We start from the raw sequence: 22,672 nt of genomic DNA on the forward strand, positions 1-22,672 counted from the left end.
GCTTGCCGTGACCGATACGCAGTCGTTGGGCTAGGGCTCGGAGAGAGCTTCCAATAGGGATTTCCTGATCGTTCGTGAAAGCGCCGACAATTTCGTGACGGTCAAGAGGCTACGGACGTTGATGCGCCGACCGCGACGTGCACATAGGCGAGGGACGAAGCACCCGAAACCGGTGCGATCATACCAGCACTAAACCACCGGATCCCATCAGAACTCCGAAGTTAAGCGTGCTTGGGCGAGAGGAGTACTAGGATGGGTGACCCCCCGGGAAGTCCTCGTGTTGCACTTCTTTTTGCATCCCGAGATACGAAACATCTCCCGTAGACCTCCGAGACGATTGTTTTCGGGCACGGAATTTGCCGTGACCGCTACGCAGTCAGTATCGTGGGGCTCGGAAAGAGCTTTCGGGATTGGGGTCGCAATAGCGATTCCGAGATCGTTCGAGAAAGTGCCGATGGTTTCGGCGCGAGCTTGCCGTGACCGATACGCGGTCGTTGGGCTAGGGCTCGGAGAGAGCTTCCAATAGGGATTTCGTGATCGTTCGTGAAAGCGCCGACAATTTCGTGACGGGCAAGAGGCTACGGACGTTGATGCGCCGACCGCGACGTGCACATAGGCGAGGGACGAAGCACCCGAAACCGGTGCGATCATACCAGCACTAAACCACCGGATCCCATCAGAACTCCGAAGTTAAGCGTGCTTGGGCTAGAGGAGTACTAGGATGGGTGACCCCCCGGGAAGTCCTCGTGTTGCACTTCTTTTTGCATCCCGAGATACGAAACATCTCCCGTAGACCTCCGAGACGATTGTTTTCGGGCACGGAATTTGCCGTGACCGCTACGCAGTCAGTATCGTGGGGCTCGGAAAGAGCTTTCGGGATTGGGGTCGCAATAGCGATTCCGAGATCGTTCGAGAAAGTGCCGATGGTTTCGGCGCGAGCTTGCCGTGACCGATACGCGGTCGTTGGGCTAGGGCTCGGAGAGAGCTTCCAATAGGGATTTCCTGATCGTTCGTGAAAGCGCCGACAATTTCGTGACGGGCAAGAGGCTACGGACGTTGATGCGCCGACCGCGACGTGCACATAGGCGAGGGACGAAGTACCCGAAACCGGTGCGATCATACCAGCACTAAACCACCGGATCCCATCAGAACTCCGAAGTTAAGCGTGCTTGGGCGAGAGGAGTACTAGGATGGGTGACCCCCCGGGAAGTCCTCGTGTTGCACTTCTTTTTGCATCCCGTGATACGAAACATCTCCCGTAGACCTCCGAGACGATTGTTTTCGGGCACGGAATTTGCCGTGACCGCTACGCAGTCAGTATCGTGGGGCTCGGAAAGAGCTTTCCGGATTGGGGTCGCAATAGCGATTCCGAGATCGTTCGAGAAAGTGCCGATGGTTTCGGCGCGAGCTTGCCGTGACCGATACGCAGTCGTTGGGCTAGGGCTCGGAGAGAGCTTCCAATAGGGATTTCCTGATCGTTCGTGAAAGCGCCGACAATTTCGTGACGGTCAAGAGGCTACGGACGTTGATGCGCCGACCGCGACGTGCACATAGGCGAGGGACGAAGCACCCGAAACCGGTGCGATCATACCAGCACTAAACCACCGGATCCCATCAGAACTCCGAAGTTAAGCGTGCTTGGGCGAGAGGAGTACTAGGATGGGTGACCCCCCGGGAAGTCCTCGTGTTGCACTTCTTTTTGCATCCCGAGATACGAAACATCTCCCGTAGACCTCCGAGACGATTGTTTTCGGGCACGGAATTTGCCGTGACCGCTACGCAGTCAGTATCGTGGGGCTCGGAAAGAGCTTTCGGGATTGGGGTCGCAATAGCGATTCCGAGATCGTTCGAGAAAGTGCCGATGGTTTCGGCGCGAGCTTGCCGTGACCGATACGCGGTCGTTGGGCTAGGGCTCGGAGAGAGCTTCCAATAGGGATTTCGTGATCGTTCGTGAAAGCGCCGACAATTTCGTGACGGGCAAGAGGCTACGGACGTTGATGCGCCGACCGCGACGTGCACATAGGCGAGGGACGAAGCACCCGAAACCGGTGCGATCATACCAGCACTAAACCACCGGATCCCATCAGAACTCCGAAGTTAAGCGTGCTTGGGCTAGAGGAGTACTAGGATGGGTGACCCCCCGGGAAGTCCTCGTGTTGCACTTCTTTTTGCATCCCGAGATACGAAACATCTCCCGTAGACCTCCGAGACGATTGTTTTCGGGCACGGAATTTGCCGTGACCGCTACGCAGTCAGTATCGTGGGGCTCGGAAAGAGCTTTCGGGATTGGGGTCGCAATAGCGATTCCGAGATCGTTCGAGAAAGTGCCGATGGTTTCGGCGCGAGCTTGCCGTGACCGATACGCGGTCGTTGGGCTAGGGCTCGGAGAGAGCTTCCAATAGGGATTTCCTGATCGTTCGTGAAAGCGCCGACAATTTCGTGACGGGCAAGAGGCTACGGACGTTGATGCGCCGACCGCGACGTGCACATAGGCGAGGGACGAAGTACCCGAAACCGGTGCGATCATACCAGCACTAAACCACCGGATCCCATCAGAACTCCGAAGTTAAGCGTGCTTGGGCGAGAGGAGTACTAGGATGGGTGACCCCCCGGGAAGTCCTCGTGTTGCACTTCTTTTTGCATCCCGTGATACGAAACATCTCCCGTAGACCTCCGAGACGATTGTTTTCGGGCACGGAATTTGCCGTGACCGCTACGCTGTCAGTATCGTGGGGCTCGGAAAGAGCTTTCCGGATTGGGGTCGCAATAGCGATTCCGAGATCGTTCGAGAAAGTGCCGATGGTTTCGGCGCGAGCTTGCCGTGACCGATACGCAGTCATTGGGCTAGGGCTCGGAGAGAGCTAGCAATAGGGATTTCGTGATCGTTCGAGAAAGCACCGGCGGTTTCGTGACGGGCAAGAGGCTCCGGACGTTGATGCGCCGGCCGCGACGTGCACATAGGCGAGGGACGAAGCACCCGAAACCGGTGCGATCATACCAGCACTAAACCACCGGATCCCATTAGAACTCTGAAGTTAAGCGTGCTTGGGCGAGAGTAGTACTAGGATGGGTGACCCCCCGGGAAGTCCTCGTGTTGCACTTCTTTTTGCATCCCGAGATACGAAACATCTCCCGTAGACCTTCGAGACGATTGTTTTCGGGCACGGAATTTGCCGTGACCGCTACGCAGTCAGTATCGTGGGGCTCGGAAAGAGCTTTCCGGATTGGGGTCGCAATAGCGATTCCGAGATCGTTCGAGAAAGTGCCGATGGTTTCGGCGCGAGCTTGCCGTGACCGATACGCAGTCATTGGGCTAGGGCTCGGAGAGAGCTAGCAATAGGGATTTCGTGATCGTTCGAGAAAGCACCGGCGGTTTCGTGACGGGCAAGAGGCTCCGGACGTTGATGCACCGGCCGCGACGTGCACATAGGCGAGGGACGAAGCACCCGAAACCGGTGCGATCATACCAGCACTAAACCACCGGATCCCATCAGAACTCCGAAGTTAAGCGTGCTTGGGCGAGAGTAGTACTAGGATGGGTGACCCCCCGGGAAGTCCTCGTGTTGCACTTCTTTTTGCATCCCGAGATACGAAACATCTCCCGTAGACCTCCGAGACGATTGTTTTCGGGCACGGAATTTGCAGTGACCGCTACGCAGTCAGTATCGTGGGGCTCGGAAAGAGCTTTCGGGATTGGGGTCGCAATAGCGATTCCGAGATCGTTCGAGAAAGTGCCGATGGTTTCGGCGCGAGCTTGCCGTGACCGATACGCGGTCGTTGGGCTAGGGCTCGGAGAGAGCTTCCAATAGGGATTTCCTGATCGTTCGTGAAAGCGCCGACAATTTCGTGACGGGCAAGAGGCTACGGACGTTGATGCGCCGACCGCGACGTGCACATAGGCGAGGGACGAAGTACCCGAAACCGGTGCGATCATACCAGCACTAAACCACCGGATCCCATCAGAACTCCGAAGTTAAGCGTGCTTGGGCGAGAGGAGTACTAGGATGGGTGACCCCCCGGGAAGTCCTCGTGTTGCACTTCTTTTTGCATCCCGTGATACGAAACATCTCCCGTAGACCTCCGAGACGATTGTTTTCGGGCACGGAATTTGCCGTGACCGCTACGCAGTCAGTATCGTGGGGCTCGGAAAGAGCTTTCCGGATTGGGGTCGCAATAGCGATTCCGAGATCGTTCGAGAAAGTGCCGATGGTTTCGGCGCGAGCTTGCCGTGACCGATACGCAGTCATTGGGCTAGGGCTCGGAGAGAGCTAGCAATAGGGATTTCGTGATCGTTCGAGAAAGCACCGGCGGTTTCGTGACGGGCAAGAGGCTCCGGACGTTGATGCGCCGGCCGCGACGTGCACATAGGCGAGGGACGAAGCACCCGAAACCGGTGCGATCATACCAGCACTAAACCACCGGATCCCATTAGAACTCTGAAGTTAAGCGTGCTTGGGCGAGAGTAGTACTAGGATGGGTGACCCCCCGGGAAGTCCTCGTGTTGCACTTCTTTTTGCATCCCGAGATACGAAACATCTCCCGTAGACCTTCGAGACGATTGTTTTCGGGCACGGAATTTGCCGTGACCGCTACGCAGTCAGTATCGTGGGGCTCGGAAAGAGCTTTCCGGATTGGGGTCGCAATAGCGATTCCGAGATCGTTCGAGAAAGTGCCGATGGTTTCGGCGCGAGCTTGCCGTGACCGATACGCAGTCATTGGGCTAGGGCTCGGAGAGAGCTAGCAATAGGGATTTCGTGATCGTTCGAGAAAGCACCGGCGGTTTCGTGACGGGCAAGAGGCTCCGGACGTTGATGCACCGGCCGCGACGTGCACATAGGCGAGGGACGAAGCACCCGAAACCGGTGCGATCATACCAGCACTAAACCACCGGATCCCATCAGAACTCCGAAGTTAAGCGTGCTTGGGCGAGAGTAGTACTAGGATGGGTGACCCCCCGGGAAGTCCTCGTGTTGCACTTCTTTTTGCATCCCGAGATACGAAACATCTCCCGTAGACCTCCGAGACGATTGTTTTCGGGCACGGAATTTGCCGTGACCGCTACGCAGTCAGTATCGTGGGGCTCGGAAAGAGCTTTCGGGATTGGGGTCGCAATAGCGATTCCGAGATCGTTCGAGAAAGTGCCGATGGTTTCGGCGCGAGCTTGCCGTGACCGATACGCGGTCGTTGGGCTAGGGCTCGGAGAGAGCTTCCAATAGGGATTTCCTGATCGTTCGTGAAAGCGCCGACAATTTCGTGACGGGCAAGAGGCTACGGACGTTGATGCGCCGACAGCGACGTGCACATAGGCGAGGGACGAAGCACCCGAAACCGGTGCGATCATACCAGCACTAAACCACCGGATCCCATCAGAACTCCGAAGTTAAGCGTGCTTGGGCGAGAGGAGTACTAGGATGGGTGACCCCCCGGGAAGTCCTCGTGTTGCACTTCTTTTTGCATCCCGAGATACGAAACATCTCCCGTAGACCTCCGAGACGATTGTTTTCGGGCACGGAATTTGCCGTGACCGCTACGCAGTCAGTATCGTGGGGCTCGGAAAGAGCTTTCGGGATTGGGGTCGCAATAGCGATTCCGAGATCGTTCGAGAAAGTGCCGATGGTTTCGGCGCGAGCTTGCCGTGACCGATACGCGGTCGTTGGGCTAGGGCTCGGAGAGAGCTTCCAATAGGGATTTCCTGATCGTTCGTGAAAGCGCCGACAATTTCGTGACGGGCAAGAGGCTACGGACGTTGATGCGCCGGCCGCGACGTGCACATAGGCGAGGGACGAAGCACCCGAAACCGGTGCGATCATACCAGCACTAAACCACCGGATCCCATCAGAACTCCGAAGTTAAGCGTGCTTGGGCGAGAGGAGTACTAGGATGGGTGACCCCCCAGGAAGTCCTCGTGTTGCACTTCTTTTTGCATCCCGAGATACGAAACATCTCCCGTAGACCTCCGAGACGATTGTTTTCGGGCACGGAATTTGCCGTGACCGCTACGCAGTCAGTATCGTGGGGCTCGGAAAGAGCTTTCCGGATTGGGGTCGCAATAGCGATTCCGAGATCGTTCGAGAAAGTGCCGATGGTTTCGGCGCGAGCTTGCCGTGACCGATACGCAGTCATTGGGCTAGGGCTCGGAGAGAGCTAGCAATAGGGATTTCGTGATCGTTCGAGAAAGCACCGGCGGTTTCGTGACGGGCAAGAGGCTCCGGACGTTGATGCGCCGGCCGCGACGTGCACATAGGCGAGGGACGAAGCACCCGAAACCGGTGCGATCATACCAGCACTAAACCACCGGATCCCATCAGAACTCCGAAGTTAAGCGTGCTTGGGCGAGAGTAGTACTAGGATGGGTGACCCCCCGGGAAGTCCTCGTGTTGCACTTCTTTTTGCATCCCGAGATACGAAACATCTCCCGTAGACCTCCGAGACGATTGTTTTCGGGCACGGAATTTGCCGTGACCGCTACGCAGTCAGTATCGTGGGGCTCGGAAAGAGCTTTCGGGATTGGGGTCGCAATAGCGATTCCGAGATCGTTCGAGAAAGTGCCGATGGTTTCGGCGCGAGCTTGCCGTGACCGATACGCGGTCGTTGGGCTAGGGCTCGGAGAGAGCTTCCAATAGGGATTTCGTGATCGTTCGAGAAAGCACCGGCGGTTTCGTGACGGGCAAGAGGCTCCGGACGTTGATGCGCCGGCCGCGACGTGCACATAGGCGAGGGACGAAGCACCCGAAACCGGTGCGATCATACCAGCACTAAACCACCGGATCCCATCAGAACTCCGAAGTTAAGCGTGCTTGGGCGAGAGTAGTACTAGGATGGGTGACCCCCCGGGAAGTCCTCGTGTTGCACTTCTTTTTGCATCCCGAGATACGAAACATCTCCCGTAGACCTCCGAGACGATTGTTTTCGGGCACGGAATTTGCCGTGACCGCTACGCAGTCAGTATCGTGGGGCTCGGAAAGAGCTTTCCGGATTGGGGTCGCAATAGCGATTCCGAGATCGTTCGAGAAAGTGCCGATGGTTTCGGCGCGAGCTTGCCGTGACCGATACGCGGTCGTTGGGCTAGGGCTCGGAGAGAGCTTCCAATAGGGATTTCCTGATCGTTCGTGAAAGCGCCGACAATTTCGTGACGGGCAAGAGGCTACGGACGTTGATGCGCCGACCGCGACGTGCACATAGGCGAGGGACGAAGCACCCGAAACCGGTGCGATCATACCAGCACTAAACCACCGGATCCCATCAGAACTCCGAAGTTAAGCGTGCTTGGGCGAGAGGAGTACTAGGATGGGTGACCCCCCGGGAAGTCCTCGTGTTGCACTTCTTTTTGCATCCCGAGATACGAAACATCTCCCGTAGACCTCCGAGACGATTGTTTTCGGGCACGGAATTTGCCGTGACCGCTACGCAGTCAGTATCGTGGGGCTCGGAAAGAGCTTTCCGGATTGGGGTCGCAATAGCGATTCCGAGATCGTTCGAGAAAGTGCCGATGGTTTCGGCGCGAGCTTGCCGTGACCGATACGCAGTCATTGGGCTAGGGCTCGGAGAGAGCTAGCAATAGGGATTTCGTGATCGTTCGAGAAAGCACCGGCGGTTTCGTGACGGGCAAGAGGCTCCGGACGTTGATGCGCCGGCCGCGACGTGCACATAGGCGAGGGACGAAGCACCCGAAACCGGTGCGATCATACCAGCACTAAACCACCGGATCCCATTAGAACTCTGAAGTTAAGCGTGCTTGGGCGAGAGTAGTACTAGGATGGGTGACCCCCCGGGAAGTCCTCGTGTTGCACTTCTTTTTGCATCCCGAGATACGAAACATCTCCCGTAGACCTCCGAGACGATTGTTTTCGGGCACGGAATTTGCCGTGACCGCTACGCAGTCAGTATCGTGGGGCTCGGAAAGAGCTTTCCGGATTGGGGTCGCAATAGCGATTCCGAGATCGTTCGAGAAAGTGCCGATGGTTTCGGCGCGAGCTTGCCGTAACCGATACGCAGTCATTGGGCTAGGGCTCGGAGAGAGCTAGCAATAGGGATTTCGTGATCGTTCGAGAAAGCACCGGCGGTTTCGTGACGGGCAAGAGGCTCCGGACGTTGATGCGCCGGCCGCGACGTGCACATAGGCGAGGGACGAAGCACCCGAAACCGGTGCGATCATACCAGCACTAAACCACCGGATCCCATCAGAACTCCGAAGTTAAGCGTGCTTGGGCGAGAGGAGTACTAGGATGGGTGACCCCCCGGGAAGTCCTCGTGTTGCACTTCTTTTTGCATCCCGAGATACGAAACATCTCCCGTAGACCTCCGAGACGATTGTTTTCGGGCACGGAATTTGCCGTGACCGCTACGCAGTCAGTATCGTGGGGCTCGGAAAGAGCTTTCCGGATTGGGGTCGCAATAGCGATTCCGAGATCGTTCGAGAAAGTGCCGATGGTTTCGGCGCGAGCTTGCCGTGACCGATACGCAGTCATTGGGCTAGGGCTCGGAGAGAGCTAGCAATAGGGATTTCGTGATCGTTCGAGAAAGCACCGGCGGTTTCGTGACGGGCAAGAGGCTCCGGACGTTGATGCGCCGGCCGCGACGTGCACATAGGCGAGGGACGAAGCACCCGAAACCGGTGCGATCATACCAGCACTAAACCACCGGATCCCATTAGAACTCTGAAGTTAAGCGTGCTTGGGCGAGAGTAGTACTAGGATGGGTGACCCCCCGGGAAGTCCTCGTGTTGCACTTCTTTTTGCATCCCGAGATACGAAACATCTCCCGTAGACCTCCGAGACGATTGTTTTCGGGCACGGAATTTGCCGTGACCGCTACGCAGTCAGTATCGTGGGGCTCGGAAAGAGCTTTCCGGATTGGGGTCGCAATAGCGATTCCGAGATCGTTCGAGAAAGTGCCGATGGTTTCGGCGCGAGCTTGCCGTAACCGATACGCAGTCATTGGGCTAGGGCTCGGAGAGAGCTAGCAATAGGGATTTCGTGATCGTTCGAGAAAGCACCGGCGGTTTCGTGACGGGCAAGAGGCTCCGGACGTTGATGCGCCGGCCGCGACGTGCACATAGGCGAGGGACGAAGCACCCGAAACCGGTGCGATCATACCAGCACTAAACCACCGGATCCCATCAGAACTCCGAAGTTAAGCGTGCTTGGGCGAGAGTAGTACTAGGATGGGTGACCCCCCGGGAAGTCCTCGTGTTGCACTTCTTTTTGCATCCCGAGATACGAAACATCTCCCGTAGACCTCCGAGACGATTGTTTTCGGGCACGGAATTTGCCGTGACCGCTACGCAGTCAGTATCGTGGGGCTCGGAAAGAGCTTTCCGGATTGGGGTCGCAATAGCGATTCCGAGATCGTTCGAGAAAGTGCCGATGGTTTCGGCGCGAGCTTGCCGTGACCGATACGCAGTCATTGGGCTAGGGCTCGGAGAGAGCTAGCAATAGGGATTTCGTGATCGTTCGAGAAAGCACCGGCGGTTTCGTGACAGGCAAGAGGCTCCGGACGTTGATGCGCCGGCCGCGACGTGCACATAGGCGAGGGACGAAGCACCCGAAACCGGTGCGATCATACCAGCACTAAACCACCGGATCCCATCAGAACTCCGAAGTTAAGCGTGCTTGGGCGAGAGTAGTACTAGGATGGGTGACCCCCCGGGAAGTCCTCGTGTTGCACTCCTTTTTGCGTCCTGAGATACGAAACATCTCCCGTAGACCTCCGAGACGATTGTTTTCGGGCACGGAATTTGCCGTGACCACTACGCAGTCAGTATCGTGGGGCTCGGAAAGAGCTTTCGGGATTGGGGTCGCAATAGCGATTCCGAGATCGTTCGAGAAAGTGCCGATGGTTTCGGCGCGAGCTTGCCGTGACCGATACGCGGTCGTTGGGCTAGGGCTCGGAGAGAGCTTCCAATAGGGATTTCCTGATCGTTCGTGAAAGCGCCGACAATTTCGTGACGGGCAAGAGGCTACGGACGTTGATGCGCCGACCGCGACGTGCACATAGGCGAGGGACGAAGCACCCGAAACCGGTGCGATCATACCAGCACTAAACCACCGGATCCCATTAGAACTCTGAAGTTAAGCGTGCTTGGGCGAGAGGAGTACTAGGATGGGTGACCCCCCGGGAAGTCCTCGTGTTGCACTTCTTTTTGCATCCCGAGATACGAAACATCTCCCGTAGACCTCCGAGACGATTGTTTTCGGGCACGGAATTTGCCGTGACCGTTACGCAGTCAGTATCGTGGGGCTCGGAAAGAGCTTTCCGGATTGGGGTCGCAATAGCGATTCCGAGATCGTTCGAGAAAGTGCCGATGGTTTCGGCGCGAGCTTGCCGTGACCGATACGCAGTCATTGGGCTAGGGCTCGGAGAGAGCTAGCAATAGGGATTTCGTGATCGTTCGAGAAAGCACCGGCGGTTTCGTGACAGGCAAGAGGCTCCGGACGTTGATGCGCCGGCCGCGACGTGCACATAGGCGAGGGACGAAGCACCCGAAACCGGTGCGATCATACCAGCACTAAACCACCGGATCCCATCAGAACTCCGAAGTTAAGCGTGCTTGGGCGAGAGTAGTACTAGGATGGGTGACCCCCCGGGAAGTCCTCGTGTTGCACTTCTTTTTGCATCCCGAGATACGAAACATCTCCCGTAGACCTCCGAGACGATTGTTTTCGGGCACGGAATTTGCCGTGACCGCTACGCAGTCAGTATCGTGGGGCTCGGAAAGAGCTTTCGGGATTGGGGTCGCAATAGCGATTCCGAGATCGTTCGAGAAAGTGCCGATGGTTTCGGCGCGAGCTTGCCGTGACCGATACGCGGTCGTTGGGCTAGGGCTCGGAGAGAGCTTCCAATAGAGATTTCCTGATCGTTCGTGAAAGCGCCGACAATTTCGTGACGGGCAAGAGGCTACGGACGTTGATGCGCCGGCCGCGACGTGCACATAGGCGAGGGACGAAGCACCCGAAACCGGTGCGATCATACCAGCACTAAACCACCGGATCCCATCAGAACTCCGAAGTTAAGCGTGCTTGGGCGAGAGTAGTACTAGGATGGGTGACCCCCCGGGAAGTCCTCGTGTTGCACTTCTTTTTGCATCCCGAGATACGAAACATCTCCCGTAGACCTCCGAGACGATTGTTTTCGGGCACGGAATTTGCCGTGACCGCTACGCAGTCAGTATCGTGGGGCTCGGAAAGAGCTTTCCGGATTGGGGTCGCAATAGCGATTCCGAGATCGTTCGAGAAAGTGCCGATGGTTTCGGCGCGAGCTTGCCGTGACCGATACGCAGTCATTGGGCTAGGGCTCGGAGAGAGCTAGCAATAGGGATTTCGTGATCGTTCGAGAAAGCACCGGCGGTTTCGTGACAGGCAAGAGGCTCCGGACGTTGATGCGCCGGCCGCGACGTGCACATAGGCGAGGGACGAAGCACCCGAAACCGGTGCGATCATACCAGCACTAAACCACCGGATCCCATCAGAACTCCGAAGTTAAGCGTGCTTGGGCGAGAGTAGTACTAGGATGGGTGACCCCCCGGGAAGTCCTCGTGTTGCACTCCTTTTTGCGTCCTGAGATACGAAACATCTCCCGTATACCTCCGAGACGATTGTTTTCGGGCACGGAATTTGCCGTGACCACTACGCAGTCAGTATCGTGGGGCTCGGAAAGAGCTTTCGGGATTGGGGTCGCAATAGCGATTCCGAGATCGTTCGAGAAAGTGCTGATGGTTTCGGCGCGAGCTTGCCGTGACCGATACGCGGTCGTTGGGCTAGGGCTCGGAGAGAGCTTCCAATAGGGATTTCCTGATCGTTCGTGAAAGCGCCGACAATTTCGTGACGGGCAAGAGGCTACGGACGTTGATGCGCCGACCGCGACGTGCACATAGGCGAGGGACGAAGCACCCGAAACCGGTGCGATTATACCAGCACTAAACCACCGGATCCCATTAGAACTCTGAAGTTAAGCGTGCTTGGGCGAGAGGAGTACTAGGATGGGTGACCCCCCGGGAAGTCCTCGTGTTGCACTTCTTTGTGGTTCCCGAGATACGAAACATCTCCCGTAGACCTCCGAGACGATTGTTTTCGGGCACGGAATTTGCCGTGACCGTTACGCAGTCAGTATCGTGGGGCTCGGAAAGAGCTTTCCGGATTGGGGTCGCAATAGCGATTCCGAGATCGTTCGAGAAAGTGCCGATGGTTTCGGCGCGAGCTTGCCGTGACCGATACGCAGTCATTGGGCTAGGGCTCGGAGAGAGCTAGCAATAGGGATTTCGTGATCGTTCGAGAAAGCACCGGCGGTTTCGTGACGGGCAAGAGGCTCCGGACGTTGATGCGCCGGCCGCGACGTGCACATAGGCGAGGGACGAAGCACCCGAAACCGGTGCGATCATACCAGCACTAAACCACCGGATCCCATCAGAACTCCGAAGTTAAGCGTGCTTGGGCGAGAGTAGTACTAGGATGGGTGACCCCCCGGGAAGTCCTCGTGTTGCACTTCTTTTTGCATCCCGAGATACGAAACATCTCCCGTAGACCTCCGAGACGATTGTTTTCGGGCACGGAATTTGCCGTGACCGCTACGCAGTCAGTATCGTGGGGCTCGGAAAGAGCTTTCGGGATTGGGGTCGCAATAGCGATTCCGAGATCGTTCGAGAAAGTGCCGATGGTTTCGGCGCGAGCTTGCCGTGACCGATACGCGGTCGTTGGGCTAGGGCTCGGAGAGAGCTTCCAATAGGGATTTCCTGATCGTTCGTGAAAGCGCCGACAATTTCGTGATGGGCAAGAGGCTACGGACGTTGATGCGCCGACCGCGACGTGCACATAGGCGAGGGACGAAGTACCCGAAACCGGTGCGATCATACCAGCACTAAACCACCGGATCCCATCAGAACTCCGAAGTTAAGCATGCTTGGGCGAGAGGAGTACTAGGATGGGTGACCCCCCGGGAAGTCCTCGTGTTGCACTTCTTTTTGCATCCCGAGATACGAAACATCTCCCGTAGACCTCCGAGACGATTGTTTTCGGGCACGGAATTTGCCGTGACCGCTACGCAGTCAGTATCGTGGGGCTCGGAAAGAGCTTTCCGGATTGGGGTCGCAATAGCGATTCCGAGATCGTTCGAGAAAGTGCCGATGGTTTCGGCGCGAGCTTGCCGTGACCGATACGCAGTCATTGGGCTAGGGCTCGGAGAGAGCTAGCAATAGGGATTTCGTGATCGTTCGAGAAAGCACCGGCGGTTTCGTGACGGGCAAGAGGCTCCGGACGTTGATGCGCCGGCCGCGACGTGCACATAGGCGAGGGACGAAGCACCCGAAACCGGTGCGATCATACCAGCACTAAACCACCGGATCCCATTAGAACTCTGAAGTTAAGCGTGCTTGGGCGAGAGTAGTACTAGGATGGGTGACCCCCCGGGAAGTCCTCGTGTTGCACTTCTTTTTGCATCCCGAGATACGAAACATCTCCCGTAGACCTCCGAGACGATTGTTTTCGGGCACGGAATTTGCCGTGACCGCTACGCAGTCAGTATCGTGGGGCTCGGAAAGAGCTTTCGGGATTGGGGTCGCAATAGCGATTCCGAGATCGTTCGAGAAAGTGCCGATGGTTTCGGCGCGAGCTTGCCGTGACCGATACGCGGTCGTTGGGCTAGGGCTCGGAGAGAGCTTCCAATAGGGATTTCCTGATCGTTCGTGAAAGCGCCGACAATTTCGTGACGGGCAAGAGGCTACGGACGTTGATGCGCCGACCGCGACGTGCACATAGGCGAGGGACGAAGCACCCGAAACCGGTGCGATCATACCAGCACTAAACCACCGGATCCCATTAGAACTCCGAAGTTAAGCGTGCTTGGGCGAGAGGAGTACTAGGATGGGTGACCCCCCGGGAAGTCCTCGTGTTGCACTTCTTTTTGCATCCCGAGATACGAAACATCTCCCGTAGACCTCCGAGACGATTGTTTTCGGGCACGGAATTTGCCATGACCGTTACGCAGTCAGTATCGTGGGGCTCGGAAAGAGCTTTCGGGATTGGGGTCGCAATAGCGATTCCGAGATCGTTCGAGAAAGTGCCGATGGTTTCGGCGCGAGCTTGCCGTGACCGACACGCAGTCATTGGGCTAGGGCTCGGAGAGAGCTAGCAATAGGGATTTCGTGATCGTTCGAGAAAGCACCGGCGGTTTTGTGACGGGCAAGAGGCTCCGGACGTTGATGCACCGGCCGCGACGTGCACATAGGCGAGGGACGAAGCACCCGAAACCGGTGCGATCATACCAGCACTAAACCACCGGATCCCATCAGAACTCCGAAGTTAAGCGTGCTTGGGCGAGAGTAGTACTAGGATGGGTGACCCCCCGGGAAGTCCTCGTGTTGCACTTCTTTTTGCATCCCGAGATACGAAACATCTCCCGTAGACCTCCGAGACGATTGTTTTCGGGCACGGAATTTGCCGTGACCGCTACGCAGTCAGTATCGTGGGGCTCGGAAAGAGCTTTCGGGATTGGGGTCGCAATAGCGATTCCGAGATCGTTCGAGAAAGTGCCGATGGTTTCGGCGCGAGCTTGCCGTGACCGATACGCAGTCATTGGGCTAGGGCTCGGAGAGAGCTAGCAATAGGGATTTCGTGATCGTTCGAGAAAGCACCGGCGGTTTCGTGACGGGCAAGAGGCTCCGGACGTTGATGCGCCGGCCGCGACGTGCACATAGGCGAGGGACGAAGCACCCGAAACCGGTGCGATCATACCAGCACTAAACCACCGGATCCCATCAGAACTCCGAAGTTAAGCGTGCTTGGGTGAGAGTAGTACTAGGATGGGTGACCCCCCGGGAAGTCCTCGTGTTGCACTTCTTTTTGCATCCCGAGATACGAAACATCTCCCGTAGACCTCCGAGACGATTGTTTTCGGGCACGGAATTTGCCGTGACCGCTACGCAGTCAGTATCGTGGGGCTCGGAAAGAGCTTTCGGGATTGGGGTCGCAATAGCGATTCCGAGATCGTTCGAGAAAGTGCCGATGGTTTCGGCGCGAGCTTGCCGTTACCGATACGCGGTCGTTGGGCTAGGGCTCGGAGAGAGCTTCCAATAGGGATTTCCTGATCGTTCGTGAAAGCGCCGACAATTTCGTGACGGGCAAGAGGCTACGGACGTTGATGCGCCGACCGCGACGTGCACATAGGCGAGGGACGAAGCACCCGAAACCGGTGCGATCATACCAGCACTAAACCACCGGATCCCATTAGAACTACGAAGTTAAGCGTGCTTGGGCGAGAGGAGTACTAGGATGGGTGACCCCCCGGGAAGTCCTCGTGTTGCACTTCTTTTTGCATCCCGAGATACGAAACATCTCCCGTAGACCTCCGAGACGATTGTTTTCGGGCACGGAATTTGCCATGACCGTTACGCAGTCAGTATCGTGGGGCTCGGAAAGAGCTTTCGGGATTGGGGTCGCAATAGCGATTCCGAGATCGTTCGAGAAAGTGCCGATGGTTTCGGCGCGAGCTTGCCGTGACCGATACGCAGTCATTGGGCTAGGGCTCGGAGAGAGCTAGCAATAGGGATTTCGTGATCGTTCGAGAAAGCACCGGCGGTTTCGTGACGGGCAAGAGGCTCCGGACGTTGATGCGCCGGCCGCGACGTGCACATAGGCGAGGGACGAAGCACCCGAAACCGGTGCGATCATACCAGCACTAAACCACCGGATCCCATCAGAACTCCGAAGTTAAGCGTGCTTGGGCGAGAGTAGTACTAGGATGGGTGACCCCCCGGGAAGTCCTCGTGTTGCACTTCTTTTTGCATCCCGAGATACGAAACATCTCCCGTAGACCTCCGAGACGATTGTTTTCGGGCACGGAATTTGCCGTGACCGCTACGCAGTCAGTATCGTGGGGCTCGGAAAGAGCTTTCGGGATTGGGGTCGCAATAGCGATTCCGAGATCGTTCGAGAAAGTGCCGATGGTTTCGGCGCGAGCTTGCCGTTACCGATACGCGGTCGTTGGGCTAGGGCTCGGAGAGAGCTTCCAATAGGGATTTCCTGATCGTTCGTGAAAGCGCCGACAATTTCGTGACGGGCAAGAGGCTACGGACGTTGATGCGCCGACCGCGACGTGCACATAGGCGAGGGACGAAGCACCCGAAACCGGTGCGATCATACCAGCACTAAACCACCGGATCCCATCAGAACTCCGAAGTTAAGCGTGCTTGGGCGAGAGGAGTACTAGGATGGGTGACCCCCCGGGAAGTCCTCGGGTTGCACTTCTTTTTGCATCCCGAGATACGAAACATCTCCCGTAGACCTCCGAGACGATTGTTTTCGGGCACGGAATTTGCCGTGACCGCTACGCAGTCAGTATCGTGGGGCTCGGAAAGAGCTTTCCGGATTGGGGTCGCAATAGCGATTCCGAGATAGTTCGAGAAAGTGCCGATGGTTTCGGCGCGAGCTTGCCGTGACCGATACGCAGTCATTGGGCTAGGGCTCGGAGAGAGCTAGCAATAGGGATTTCCTGATCGTTCGAGAAAGCACCGGCGGTTTCGTGACGGGCAAGAGGCTCCGGACGTTGATGCGCCGACCGCGACGTGCACATAGGCGAGGGACGAAGCACCCGAAACCGGTGCGATCATACCAGCACTAAACCACCGGATCCCATTAGAACTCCGAAGTTAAGCGTGCTTGGGCGAGGGGAGTACTAGGATGGGTGACCCCCCGGGAAGTCCTCGTGTTGCACTTCTTTTTGCATCCCGAGATACGAAACATCTCCCGTAGACCTCCGAGACGATTGTTTTCGGGCACGGAATTTGCCGTGACCGCTACGCAGTCAGTATCGTGGGGCTCGGAAAGAGCTTTCGGGATTGGGGTCGCAATAGCGATTCCGAGATCGTTCGAGAAAGTGCCGATGGTTTCGGCGCGAGCTTGCCGTGACCGATACGCAGTCATTGGGCTAGGGCTCGGAGAGAGCTAGCAATAGGGATTTCGTGATCGTTCGAGAAAGCACCGGCGGTTTCGTGACGGGCAAGAGGCTCCGGACGTTGATGCGCCGGCCGCGACGTGCACATAGGCGAGGGACGAAGCACCCGAAACCGGTGCGATCATACCAGCACTAAACCACCGGATCCCATCAGAACTCCGAAGTTAAGCGTGCTTGGGCGAGAGTAGTACTAGGATGGGTGACCCCCCGGGAAGTCCTCGTGTTGCACTCCTTTTTGCGTCCTGAGATACGAAACATCTCCCGTAGACCTCCGAGACGATTGTTTTCGGGCACGGAATTTGCCGTGACCACTACGCAGTCAGTATCGTGGGGCTCGGAAAGAGCTTTCGGGATTGGGGTCGCAATAGCGATTCCGAGATCGTTCGAGAAAGTGCCGATGGTTTCGGCGCGAGCTTGCCGTGACCGATACGCGGTCGTTGGGCTAGGGCTCGGAGAGAGCTTCCAATAGGGATTTCCTGATCGTTCGTGAAAGCGCCGACAATTTCGTGACGGGCAAGAGGCTACGGACGTTGATGCGCCGACCGCGACGTGCACATAGGCGAGGGACGAAGCACCCGAAACCGGTGCGATCATACCAGCACTAAACCACCGGATCCCATTAGAACTCTGAAGTTAAGCGTGCTTGGGCGAGAGGAGTACTAGGATGGGTGACCCCCCGGGAAGTCCTCGTGTTGCACTTCTTTTTGCATCCCGAGATACGAAACATCTCCCGTAGACCTCCGAGACGATTGTTTTCGGGCACGGAATTTGCCGTGACCGCTACGCAGTCAGTATCGTGGGGCTCGGAAAGAGCTTTCCGGATTGGGGTCGCAATAGCGATTCCGAGATCGTTCGAGAAAGTGCCGATGGTTTCGGCGCGAGCTTGCCGTGACCGATACGCAGTCATTGGGCTAGGGCTCGCAGAGAGCTAGCAATAGGGATTTCGTGATCGTTCGAGAAAGCACCGGCGGTTTCGTGACGGGCAAGAGGCTCCGGACGTTGATGCGCCGGCCGCGACGTGCACATAGGCGAGGGACGAAGCACCCGAAACCGGTGCGATCATACCAGCACTAAACCACCGGATCCCATCAGAACTCCGAAGTTAAGCGTGCTTGGGCGAGAGTAGTACTAGGATGGGTGACCCCCCGGGAAGTCCTCGTGTTGCACTTCTTTTTGCATCCCGAGATACGAAACATCTCCCGTAGACCTCCGAGACGATTGTTTTCGGGCACGGAATTTGCCGTGACCGCTACGCAGTCAGTATCGTGGGGCTCGGAAAGAGCTTTCGGGATTGGGGTCGCAATAGCGATTCCGAGATCGTTCGAGAAAGTGCCGATGGTTTCGGCGCGAGCTTGCCGTGACCGATACGCGGTCGTTGGGCTAGGGCTCGGAGAGAGCTAGCAATAGGGATTTCCTGATCGTTCGTGAAAGCGCCGACAATTTCGTGACGGGCAAGAGGCTACGGACGTTGATGCGCCGACCGCGACGTGCACATAGGCGAGGGACGAAGTACCCGAAACCGGTGCGATCATACCAGCACTAAACCACCGGATCCCATCAGAACTCCGAAGTTAAGCGTGCTTGGGCGAGAGGAGTACTAGGATGGGTGACCCCCCGGGAAGTCCTCGTGTTGCACTTCTTTTTGCATCCCGAGATACGAAACATCTCCCGTAGACCTCCGAGACGATTGTTTTCGGGCACGGAATTTGCCGTGACCGCTACGCAGTCAGTATCGTGGGGCTCGGAAAGAGCTTTCCGGATTGGGGTCGCAATAGCGATTCCGAGATCGTTCGAGAAAGTGCCGATGGTTTCGGCGCGAGCTTGCCGTGACCGATACGCAGTCGTTGGGCTAGGGCTCGGAGAGAGCTTCCAATAGGGATTTCCTGATCGTTCGTGAAAGCGCCGACAATTTCGTGACGGTCAAGAGGCTACGGACGTTGATGCGCCGACCGCGACGTGCACATAGGCGAGGGACGAAGCACCCGAAACCGGTGCGATCATACCAGCACTAAACCACCGGATCCCATCAGAACTCCGAAGTTAAGCGTGCTTGGGCGAGAGGAGTACTAGGATGGGTGACCCCCCGGGAAGTCCTCGTGTTGCACTTCTTTTTGCATCCCGAGATACGAAACATCTCCCGTAGACCTCCGAGACGATTGTTTTCGGGCACGGAATTTGCCGTGACCGCTACGCAGTCAGTATCGTGGGGCTCGGAAAGAGCTTTCGGGATTGGGGTCGCAATAGCGATTCCGAGATCGTTCGAGAAAGTGCCGATGGTTTCGGCGCGAGCTTGCCGTGACCGATACGCGGTCGTTGGGCTAGGGCTCGGAGAGAGCTTCCAATAGGGATTTCGTGATCGTTCGTGAAAGCGCCGACAATTTCGTGACGGGCAAGAGGCTACGGACGTTGATGCGCCGACCGCGACGTGCACATAGGCGAGGGACGAAGCACCCGAAACCGGTGCGATCATACCAGCACTAAACCACCGGATCCCATCAGAACTCCGAAGTTAAGCGTGCTTGGGCTAGAGGAGTACTAGGATGGGTGACCCCCCGGGAAGTCCTCGTGTTGCACTTCTTTTTGCATCCCGAGATACGAAACATCTCCCGTAGACCTCCGAGACGATTGTTTTCGGGCACGGAATTTGCCGTGACCGCTACGCAGTCAGTATCGTGGGGCTCGGAAAGAGCTTTCGGGATTGGGGTCGCAATAGCGATTCCGAGATCGTTCGAGAAAGTGCCGATGGTTTCGGCGCGAGCTTGCCGTGACCGATACGCGGTCGTTGGGCTAGGGCTCGGAGAGAGCTTCCAATAGGGATTTCCTGATCGTTCGTGAAAGCGCCGACAATTTCGTGACGGGCAAGAGGCTACGGACGTTGATGCGCCGACCGCGACGTGCACATAGGCGAGGGACGAAGTACCCGAAACCGGTGCGATCATACCAGCACTAAACCACCGGATCCCATCAGAACTCCGAAGTTAAGCGTGCTTGGGCGAGAGGAGTACTAGGATGGGTGACCCCCCGGGAAGTCCTCGTGTTGCACTTCTTTTTGCATCCCGTGATACGAAACATCTCCCGTAGACCTCCGAGACGATTGTTTTCGGGCACGGAATTTGCCGTGACCGCTACGCAGTCAGTATCGTGGGGCTCGGAAAGAGCTTTCCGGATTGGGGTCGCAATAGCGATTCCGAGATCGTTCGAGAAAGTGCCGATGGTTTCGGCGCGAGCTTGCCGTGACCGATACGCAGTCATTGGGCTAGGGCTCGGAGAGAGCTAGCAATAGGGATTTCGTGATCGTTCGAGAAAGCACCGGCGGTTTCGTGACGGGCAAGAGGCTCCGGACGTTGATGCGCCGGCCGCGACGTGCACATAGGCGAGGGACGAAGCACCCGAAACCGGTGCGATCATACCAGCACTAAACCACCGGATCCCATTAGAACTCTGAAGTTAAGCGTGCTTGGGCGAGAGTAGTACTAGGATGGGTGACCCCCCGGGAAGTCCTCGTGTTGCACTTCTTTTTGCATCCCGAGATACGAAACATCTCCCGTAGACCTTCGAGACGATTGTTTTCGGGCACGGAATTTGCCGTGACCGCTACGCAGTCAGTATCGTGGGGCTCGGAAAGAGCTTTCCGGATTGGGGTCGCAATAGCGATTCCGAGATCGTTCGAGAAAGTGCCGATGGTTTCGGCGCGAGCTTGCCGTGACCGATACGCAGTCATTGGGCTAGGGCTCGGAGAGAGCTAGCAATAGGGATTTCGTGATCGTTCGAGAAAGCACCGGCGGTTTCGTGACGGGCAAGAGGCTCCGGACGTTGATGCACCGGCCGCGACGTGCACATAGGCGAGGGACGAAGCACCCGAAACCGGTGCGATCATACCAGCACTAAACCACCGGATCCCATCAGAACTCCGAAGTTAAGCGTGCTTGGGCGAGAGTAGTACTAGGATGGGTGACCCCCCGGGAAGTCCTCGTGTTGCACTTCTTTTTGCATCCCGAGATACGAAACATCTCCCGTAGACCTCCGAGACGATTGTTTTCGGGCACGGAATTTGCCGTGACCGCTACGCAGTCAGTATCGTGGGGCTCGGAAAGAGCTTTCGGAATTGGGGTCGCAATAGCGATTCCGAGATCGTTCGAGAAAGTGCCGATGGTTTCGGCGCGAGCTTGCCGTGACCGATACGCGGTCGTTGGGCTAGGGCTCGGAGAGAGCTTCCAATAGGGATTTCCTGATCGTTCGTGAAAGCGCCGACAATTTCGTGACGGGCAAGAGGCTACGGACGTTGATGCGCCGACCGCGACGTGCACATAGGCGAGGGACGAAGTACCCGAAACCGGTGCGATCATACCAGCACTAAACCACCGGATCCCATCAGAACTCCGAAGTTAAGCGTGCTTGGGCGAGAGGAGTACTAGGATGGGTGACCCCCCGGGAAGTCCTCGTGTTGCACTTCTTTTTGCATCCCGTGATACGAAACATCTCCCGTAGACCTCCGAGACGATTGTTTTCGGGCACGGAATTTGCCGTGACCGCTACGCAGTCAGTATCGTGGGGCTCGGAAAGAGCTTTCCGGATTGGGGTCGCAATAGCGATTCCGAGATCGTTCGAGAAAGTGCCGATGGTTTCGGCGCGAGCTTGCCGTGACCGATACGCAGTCATTGGGCTAGGGCTCGGAGAGAGCTAGCAATAGGGATTTCGTGATCGTTCGAGAAAGCACCGGCGGTTTCGTGACGGGCAAGAGGCTCCGGACGTTGATGCGCCGGCCGCGACGTGCACATAGGCGAGGGACGAAGCACCCGAAACCGGTGCGATCATACCAGCACTAAACCACCGGATCCCATTAGAACTCTGAAGTTAAGCGTGCTTGGGCGAGAGTAGTACTAGGATGGGTGACCCCCCGGGAAGTCCTCGTGTTGCACTTCTTTTTGCATCCCGAGATACGAAACATCTCCCGTAGACCTTCGAGACGATTGTTTTCGGGCACGGAATTTGCCGTGACCGCTACGCAGTCAGTATCGTGGGGCTCGGAAAGAGCTTTCCGGATTGGGGTCGCAATAGCGATTCCGAGATCGTTCGAGAAAGTGCCGATGGTTTCGGCGCGAGCTTGCCGTGACCGATACGCAGTCATTGGGCTAGGGCTCGGAGAGAGCTAGCAATAGGGATTTCGTGATCGTTCGAGAAAGCACCGGCGGTTTCGTGACGGGCAAGAGGCTCCGGACGTTGATGCACCGGCCGCGACGTGCACATAGGCGAGGGACGAAGCACCCGAAACCGGTGCGATCATACCAGCACTAAACCACCGGATCCCATCAGAACTCCGAAGTTAAGCGTGCTTGGGCGAGAGTAGTACTAGGATGGGTGACCCCCCGGGAAGTCCTCGTGTTGCACTTCTTTTTGCATCCCGAGATACGAAACATCTCCCGTAGACCTCCGAGACGATTGTTTTCGGGCACGGAATTTGCCGTGACCGCTACGCAGTCAGTATCGTGGGGCTCGGAAAGAGCTTTCGGGATTGGGGTCGCAATAGCGATTCCGAGATCGTTCGAGAAAGTGCCGATGGTTTCGGCGCGAGCTTGCCGTGACCGATACGCGGTCGTTGGGCTAGGGCTCGGAGAGAGCTTCCAATAGGGATTTCCTGATCGTTCGTGAAAGCGCCGACAATTTCGTGACGGGCAAGAGGCTACGGACGTTGATGCGCCGACAGCGACGTGCACATAGGCGAGGGACGAAG

The 22,672-nt window shown here is 57.0% G+C and overlaps 48 non-coding genes across 48 annotated transcripts; all 48 read left to right on the forward strand.

The window, feature by feature from the left end:
- Positions 1-170: 170 nt before the first annotated feature.
- LOC135593247 (5S ribosomal RNA) lies at positions 171-289 on the forward strand. The gene has a single exon (XR_010479472.1). It is a non-coding gene; the product is annotated as a 5S ribosomal RNA (ribosomal RNA).
- A 350-nt stretch (positions 290-639) lies between these two features.
- On the forward strand, positions 640-758 carry LOC135588950 (5S ribosomal RNA). Its single transcript, XR_010476544.1, has one exon. It is a non-coding gene; the product is annotated as a 5S ribosomal RNA (ribosomal RNA).
- A 350-nt stretch (positions 759-1,108) lies between these two features.
- LOC135593249 (5S ribosomal RNA) lies at positions 1,109-1,227 on the forward strand. Its single transcript, XR_010479473.1, has one exon. It is a non-coding gene; the product is annotated as a 5S ribosomal RNA (ribosomal RNA).
- A 350-nt stretch (positions 1,228-1,577) lies between these two features.
- On the forward strand, positions 1,578-1,696 carry LOC135593254 (5S ribosomal RNA). The gene has a single exon (XR_010479474.1). It is a non-coding gene; the product is annotated as a 5S ribosomal RNA (ribosomal RNA).
- A 350-nt stretch (positions 1,697-2,046) lies between these two features.
- LOC135588956 (5S ribosomal RNA) lies at positions 2,047-2,165 on the forward strand. Its single transcript, XR_010476547.1, has one exon. It is a non-coding gene; the product is annotated as a 5S ribosomal RNA (ribosomal RNA).
- Positions 2,166-2,515: 350 nt separating this feature from the next.
- Positions 2,516-2,634, forward strand: LOC135593257 (5S ribosomal RNA). Its single transcript, XR_010479476.1, has one exon. It is a non-coding gene; the product is annotated as a 5S ribosomal RNA (ribosomal RNA).
- A 350-nt stretch (positions 2,635-2,984) lies between these two features.
- On the forward strand, positions 2,985-3,103 carry LOC135593893 (5S ribosomal RNA). Its single transcript, XR_010479868.1, has one exon. It is a non-coding gene; the product is annotated as a 5S ribosomal RNA (ribosomal RNA).
- A 350-nt stretch (positions 3,104-3,453) lies between these two features.
- LOC135589006 (5S ribosomal RNA) lies at positions 3,454-3,572 on the forward strand. The gene has a single exon (XR_010476566.1). It is a non-coding gene; the product is annotated as a 5S ribosomal RNA (ribosomal RNA).
- Positions 3,573-3,922: 350 nt separating this feature from the next.
- LOC135593261 (5S ribosomal RNA) lies at positions 3,923-4,041 on the forward strand. The gene has a single exon (XR_010479478.1). It is a non-coding gene; the product is annotated as a 5S ribosomal RNA (ribosomal RNA).
- A 350-nt stretch (positions 4,042-4,391) lies between these two features.
- On the forward strand, positions 4,392-4,510 carry LOC135593897 (5S ribosomal RNA). Its single transcript, XR_010479869.1, has one exon. It is a non-coding gene; the product is annotated as a 5S ribosomal RNA (ribosomal RNA).
- Positions 4,511-4,860: 350 nt separating this feature from the next.
- Positions 4,861-4,979, forward strand: LOC135589065 (5S ribosomal RNA). Its single transcript, XR_010476586.1, has one exon. It is a non-coding gene; the product is annotated as a 5S ribosomal RNA (ribosomal RNA).
- A 350-nt stretch (positions 4,980-5,329) lies between these two features.
- Positions 5,330-5,448, forward strand: LOC135593263 (5S ribosomal RNA). Its single transcript, XR_010479479.1, has one exon. It is a non-coding gene; the product is annotated as a 5S ribosomal RNA (ribosomal RNA).
- Positions 5,449-5,798: 350 nt separating this feature from the next.
- Positions 5,799-5,917, forward strand: LOC135587927 (5S ribosomal RNA). Its single transcript, XR_010476002.1, has one exon. It is a non-coding gene; the product is annotated as a 5S ribosomal RNA (ribosomal RNA).
- Positions 5,918-6,267: 350 nt separating this feature from the next.
- LOC135589125 (5S ribosomal RNA) lies at positions 6,268-6,386 on the forward strand. The gene has a single exon (XR_010476607.1). It is a non-coding gene; the product is annotated as a 5S ribosomal RNA (ribosomal RNA).
- Positions 6,387-6,736: 350 nt separating this feature from the next.
- On the forward strand, positions 6,737-6,855 carry LOC135589183 (5S ribosomal RNA). The gene has a single exon (XR_010476638.1). It is a non-coding gene; the product is annotated as a 5S ribosomal RNA (ribosomal RNA).
- Positions 6,856-7,205: 350 nt separating this feature from the next.
- Positions 7,206-7,324, forward strand: LOC135593267 (5S ribosomal RNA). The gene has a single exon (XR_010479481.1). It is a non-coding gene; the product is annotated as a 5S ribosomal RNA (ribosomal RNA).
- A 350-nt stretch (positions 7,325-7,674) lies between these two features.
- Positions 7,675-7,793, forward strand: LOC135593902 (5S ribosomal RNA). Its single transcript, XR_010479874.1, has one exon. It is a non-coding gene; the product is annotated as a 5S ribosomal RNA (ribosomal RNA).
- Positions 7,794-8,143: 350 nt separating this feature from the next.
- Positions 8,144-8,262, forward strand: LOC135593271 (5S ribosomal RNA). The gene has a single exon (XR_010479484.1). It is a non-coding gene; the product is annotated as a 5S ribosomal RNA (ribosomal RNA).
- A 350-nt stretch (positions 8,263-8,612) lies between these two features.
- Positions 8,613-8,731, forward strand: LOC135593905 (5S ribosomal RNA). The gene has a single exon (XR_010479875.1). It is a non-coding gene; the product is annotated as a 5S ribosomal RNA (ribosomal RNA).
- Positions 8,732-9,081: 350 nt separating this feature from the next.
- LOC135589242 (5S ribosomal RNA) lies at positions 9,082-9,200 on the forward strand. Its single transcript, XR_010476661.1, has one exon. It is a non-coding gene; the product is annotated as a 5S ribosomal RNA (ribosomal RNA).
- A 350-nt stretch (positions 9,201-9,550) lies between these two features.
- Positions 9,551-9,669, forward strand: LOC135592869 (5S ribosomal RNA). Its single transcript, XR_010479275.1, has one exon. It is a non-coding gene; the product is annotated as a 5S ribosomal RNA (ribosomal RNA).
- A 350-nt stretch (positions 9,670-10,019) lies between these two features.
- Positions 10,020-10,138, forward strand: LOC135588813 (5S ribosomal RNA). Its single transcript, XR_010476486.1, has one exon. It is a non-coding gene; the product is annotated as a 5S ribosomal RNA (ribosomal RNA).
- Positions 10,139-10,488: 350 nt separating this feature from the next.
- LOC135589348 (5S ribosomal RNA) lies at positions 10,489-10,607 on the forward strand. Its single transcript, XR_010476762.1, has one exon. It is a non-coding gene; the product is annotated as a 5S ribosomal RNA (ribosomal RNA).
- A 350-nt stretch (positions 10,608-10,957) lies between these two features.
- LOC135589469 (5S ribosomal RNA) lies at positions 10,958-11,076 on the forward strand. Its single transcript, XR_010476882.1, has one exon. It is a non-coding gene; the product is annotated as a 5S ribosomal RNA (ribosomal RNA).
- Positions 11,077-11,426: 350 nt separating this feature from the next.
- Positions 11,427-11,545, forward strand: LOC135592874 (5S ribosomal RNA). Its single transcript, XR_010479277.1, has one exon. It is a non-coding gene; the product is annotated as a 5S ribosomal RNA (ribosomal RNA).
- Positions 11,546-11,895: 350 nt separating this feature from the next.
- On the forward strand, positions 11,896-12,014 carry LOC135589921 (5S ribosomal RNA). Its single transcript, XR_010477333.1, has one exon. It is a non-coding gene; the product is annotated as a 5S ribosomal RNA (ribosomal RNA).
- Positions 12,015-12,364: 350 nt separating this feature from the next.
- On the forward strand, positions 12,365-12,483 carry LOC135589591 (5S ribosomal RNA). Its single transcript, XR_010477003.1, has one exon. It is a non-coding gene; the product is annotated as a 5S ribosomal RNA (ribosomal RNA).
- Positions 12,484-12,833: 350 nt separating this feature from the next.
- On the forward strand, positions 12,834-12,952 carry LOC135588769 (5S ribosomal RNA). Its single transcript, XR_010476463.1, has one exon. It is a non-coding gene; the product is annotated as a 5S ribosomal RNA (ribosomal RNA).
- Positions 12,953-13,302: 350 nt separating this feature from the next.
- Positions 13,303-13,421, forward strand: LOC135593907 (5S ribosomal RNA). The gene has a single exon (XR_010479876.1). It is a non-coding gene; the product is annotated as a 5S ribosomal RNA (ribosomal RNA).
- Positions 13,422-13,771: 350 nt separating this feature from the next.
- Positions 13,772-13,890, forward strand: LOC135593799 (5S ribosomal RNA). Its single transcript, XR_010479827.1, has one exon. It is a non-coding gene; the product is annotated as a 5S ribosomal RNA (ribosomal RNA).
- Positions 13,891-14,240: 350 nt separating this feature from the next.
- Positions 14,241-14,359, forward strand: LOC135589712 (5S ribosomal RNA). The gene has a single exon (XR_010477124.1). It is a non-coding gene; the product is annotated as a 5S ribosomal RNA (ribosomal RNA).
- Positions 14,360-14,709: 350 nt separating this feature from the next.
- On the forward strand, positions 14,710-14,828 carry LOC135593677 (5S ribosomal RNA). Its single transcript, XR_010479773.1, has one exon. It is a non-coding gene; the product is annotated as a 5S ribosomal RNA (ribosomal RNA).
- Positions 14,829-15,178: 350 nt separating this feature from the next.
- LOC135590703 (5S ribosomal RNA) lies at positions 15,179-15,297 on the forward strand. The gene has a single exon (XR_010478115.1). It is a non-coding gene; the product is annotated as a 5S ribosomal RNA (ribosomal RNA).
- Positions 15,298-15,647: 350 nt separating this feature from the next.
- On the forward strand, positions 15,648-15,766 carry LOC135589833 (5S ribosomal RNA). Its single transcript, XR_010477245.1, has one exon. It is a non-coding gene; the product is annotated as a 5S ribosomal RNA (ribosomal RNA).
- Positions 15,767-16,116: 350 nt separating this feature from the next.
- Positions 16,117-16,235, forward strand: LOC135588604 (5S ribosomal RNA). The gene has a single exon (XR_010476350.1). It is a non-coding gene; the product is annotated as a 5S ribosomal RNA (ribosomal RNA).
- Positions 16,236-16,585: 350 nt separating this feature from the next.
- Positions 16,586-16,704, forward strand: LOC135593441 (5S ribosomal RNA). Its single transcript, XR_010479598.1, has one exon. It is a non-coding gene; the product is annotated as a 5S ribosomal RNA (ribosomal RNA).
- Positions 16,705-17,054: 350 nt separating this feature from the next.
- On the forward strand, positions 17,055-17,173 carry LOC135592877 (5S ribosomal RNA). The gene has a single exon (XR_010479279.1). It is a non-coding gene; the product is annotated as a 5S ribosomal RNA (ribosomal RNA).
- Positions 17,174-17,523: 350 nt separating this feature from the next.
- LOC135588816 (5S ribosomal RNA) lies at positions 17,524-17,642 on the forward strand. The gene has a single exon (XR_010476487.1). It is a non-coding gene; the product is annotated as a 5S ribosomal RNA (ribosomal RNA).
- Positions 17,643-17,992: 350 nt separating this feature from the next.
- Positions 17,993-18,111, forward strand: LOC135589965 (5S ribosomal RNA). Its single transcript, XR_010477377.1, has one exon. It is a non-coding gene; the product is annotated as a 5S ribosomal RNA (ribosomal RNA).
- A 350-nt stretch (positions 18,112-18,461) lies between these two features.
- Positions 18,462-18,580, forward strand: LOC135593276 (5S ribosomal RNA). The gene has a single exon (XR_010479489.1). It is a non-coding gene; the product is annotated as a 5S ribosomal RNA (ribosomal RNA).
- A 350-nt stretch (positions 18,581-18,930) lies between these two features.
- Positions 18,931-19,049, forward strand: LOC135593282 (5S ribosomal RNA). The gene has a single exon (XR_010479492.1). It is a non-coding gene; the product is annotated as a 5S ribosomal RNA (ribosomal RNA).
- A 350-nt stretch (positions 19,050-19,399) lies between these two features.
- On the forward strand, positions 19,400-19,518 carry LOC135588962 (5S ribosomal RNA). The gene has a single exon (XR_010476548.1). It is a non-coding gene; the product is annotated as a 5S ribosomal RNA (ribosomal RNA).
- A 350-nt stretch (positions 19,519-19,868) lies between these two features.
- Positions 19,869-19,987, forward strand: LOC135593287 (5S ribosomal RNA). Its single transcript, XR_010479496.1, has one exon. It is a non-coding gene; the product is annotated as a 5S ribosomal RNA (ribosomal RNA).
- Positions 19,988-20,337: 350 nt separating this feature from the next.
- On the forward strand, positions 20,338-20,456 carry LOC135593910 (5S ribosomal RNA). The gene has a single exon (XR_010479878.1). It is a non-coding gene; the product is annotated as a 5S ribosomal RNA (ribosomal RNA).
- Positions 20,457-20,806: 350 nt separating this feature from the next.
- LOC135590086 (5S ribosomal RNA) lies at positions 20,807-20,925 on the forward strand. Its single transcript, XR_010477498.1, has one exon. It is a non-coding gene; the product is annotated as a 5S ribosomal RNA (ribosomal RNA).
- Positions 20,926-21,275: 350 nt separating this feature from the next.
- LOC135593289 (5S ribosomal RNA) lies at positions 21,276-21,394 on the forward strand. Its single transcript, XR_010479500.1, has one exon. It is a non-coding gene; the product is annotated as a 5S ribosomal RNA (ribosomal RNA).
- Positions 21,395-21,744: 350 nt separating this feature from the next.
- On the forward strand, positions 21,745-21,863 carry LOC135593911 (5S ribosomal RNA). Its single transcript, XR_010479879.1, has one exon. It is a non-coding gene; the product is annotated as a 5S ribosomal RNA (ribosomal RNA).
- Positions 21,864-22,213: 350 nt separating this feature from the next.
- Positions 22,214-22,332, forward strand: LOC135590207 (5S ribosomal RNA). Its single transcript, XR_010477619.1, has one exon. It is a non-coding gene; the product is annotated as a 5S ribosomal RNA (ribosomal RNA).
- Positions 22,333-22,672: the final 340 nt, after the last annotated feature.

Source organism: Musa acuminata, chromosome BXJ1-1 (genome assembly GCF_036884655.1).
Source record: "Musa acuminata AAA Group cultivar baxijiao chromosome BXJ1-1, Cavendish_Baxijiao_AAA, whole genome shotgun sequence".
NCBI lineage: Eukaryota > Viridiplantae > Streptophyta > Magnoliopsida > Zingiberales > Musaceae > Musa > Musa acuminata.